Source organism: Poecilia mexicana, unplaced genomic scaffold, assembly GCF_051168715.1.
Source record: "Poecilia mexicana isolate PSO_F unplaced genomic scaffold, ASM5116871v1 scaffold_10, whole genome shotgun sequence".
NCBI classification, from domain to species: domain Eukaryota; kingdom Metazoa; phylum Chordata; class Actinopteri; order Cyprinodontiformes; family Poeciliidae; genus Poecilia; species Poecilia mexicana.
Window position 1 is genome coordinate 23,263,396 of NW_028263379.1, and position 1,970 is coordinate 23,265,365.

A 1,970-nucleotide genomic window follows, 5' to 3' on the forward strand; every position below is an offset into this window, starting at 1 on the left:
AAAAATGACCCGCTCTAACAAAAGCCCTAAAATAAACCAACTTACTTGAATTTGAAATCCCAAATCTACTTTGCATGATGAAACAATCGACAACCAAAAGTATTACACTTTTTCTTTTGTATCTCACTCATCATAATGGGTATTTGTTTTGGTCTTTCATATTGCATTCTGTGGAAATATATTTGTGGTTGTAATGTAACAATATGGAATAGTTCAAGGGGTATAATTATTTTGTGTGGACTGTACATCTTAACCCTGAATTCATAGCATGGGATTCTTTTTGGAGAAAGCAGTGTGGATTGTTTTTCTTTATCATTGTTGCAGTGGGTTTGATATATATTCATTCATTGTGCACATTTGTGAATTATAGTGTATGCTTGTGGATTTTGTTGTAGGCATCCAAATATTCTTGTACACTTTGAATCTTTTCAGTACTTATTTAGTTCCATAGAAAGGAGGCTTCATAAATAGGTTTTGGACGTGCACATGAAAGTTTGTTTGAGCTTTGAGAATACGAAAGTGGCTGATCTTGAAACACTTATCGGTTCTCTGTCAGAGGAGTTGCTGCAAATATTGCACCAGGAAGAAGTAGATAAAACAATCAGCTACTACATGTATATTCTGTTCTATTTTGAAATTAAAATAGTTTAAAATAGGTCTTCAATGTGGCCCAGACTTTTCCTTATTTTTCTAATCCAGTTAGAGTAACTGTTGCCCTTCTGTCAATTTTTTGCGAAACTCCTTTTTTATTCACCATTTGCATTATTTAATTATAGCTCTCCTTTTTTCATCGCTCCCCAATCACACTGCACTTTTTACTGCTACAGCCTCCTAGTGGTTACCTTCACTTCACTAGCAGAACAAAAATTAAACGCACATTTGTCCTGTTAGAGTCCCTTAACATGGTGAGAATTTGTCTGGTTTTGGTGGATTTAACCCTTTTTTCTCCCAGTTTTAGTCTGTTTTAGCAGGTTGTTTTGCAGGTAGTTCCAAGCAAAAAGATCCTTCGAGGCTGCCCAAGAAGAGAGAGAGGAAACGAGACCTGGAGGTGCGGCCCATGAAATGTAGCAAATGTATCTAAATTGTAGCAACCTTAAAAGTAGTTACTTTTTTCGTCGTTGTTGATACTAGCTGTCTATTGATGGAATGACTGTGTATTTTTAGTCCAGGACACCCTCCCCTACCTCATGGACTTGGACCCTCACCCAATCTGAGGAGAAGATGAAGTTCTTGTTTCTTTAGATGTCCCAGGTGGTGCAATATGACCAGATAAGTACATAACTAATTAAGGCTAATTTATTTGCAGATTTTGTTTATTTTAACTTGAGATTGATTATGTTGTATATCTAGGTTTGATAGGAGGAATCCAGTGGATATGCTCTTTTTTTCTTGGGTGACGTTGGTTAATCATTCTGAAACCTTTGTTTAAACAAAGTTTAATTTTTACTTTATTCATTCATAAATCAAATAGATGTTTAAAAATGTCATGTATATTAATTCGTTTTTTGTCTTTTTTTTTTTTTTTACTACAGAGTCTGTGATGTGTCACTCCAGATTGGATGCCGAAGAACTACTTGGCCAAATAAAAGAGCTTTGGAGAAGACCTATAGGAGTTTTTTTATATATAGTTTCAAATAGTTCTTCATGTATGTATATCTTTAAAATAGTTTCATTTGTACTGTAGAAATTGCAATATGTAAAATTAGATTGGATGTCTGAAAATAGAAGTTAGTAAAATCAAGTAGCTTAAAAAGAGGCATAAAGCAATTGTTTATAGTTTCAAATATTTTTCATATATCTATATGTTTGTAATAGTTTCATATTTATAACAAGTGGATCATCATGGCAGAAGCCATAATGTTTCGCTTGTGAAAGTAAAACTGTTGGGCCTCACCTTGACACTCAGAAAAAAACCCTGAGTGCCACAGGGCCGGACAGGACACATGTAAAACGAAAAAAAGCAAAATATT

At 34.3% G+C, this 1,970-nt stretch overlaps 1 long non-coding RNA gene across 1 annotated transcript; it reads left to right on the forward strand.

Annotated features, from left to right (window-relative positions):
• The first annotated feature begins 913 nt into the window (after window positions 1-913).
• Window positions 914-1,727, forward strand: LOC148157115 (uncharacterized). The gene is made up of 3 exons (XR_015764489.1): window positions 914-1,048; window positions 1,165-1,273; window positions 1,535-1,727. It is a non-coding gene; the product is annotated as an uncharacterized LOC148157115 (long non-coding RNA).
• The last annotated feature ends 243 nt before the right edge of the window (window positions 1,728-1,970 follow it).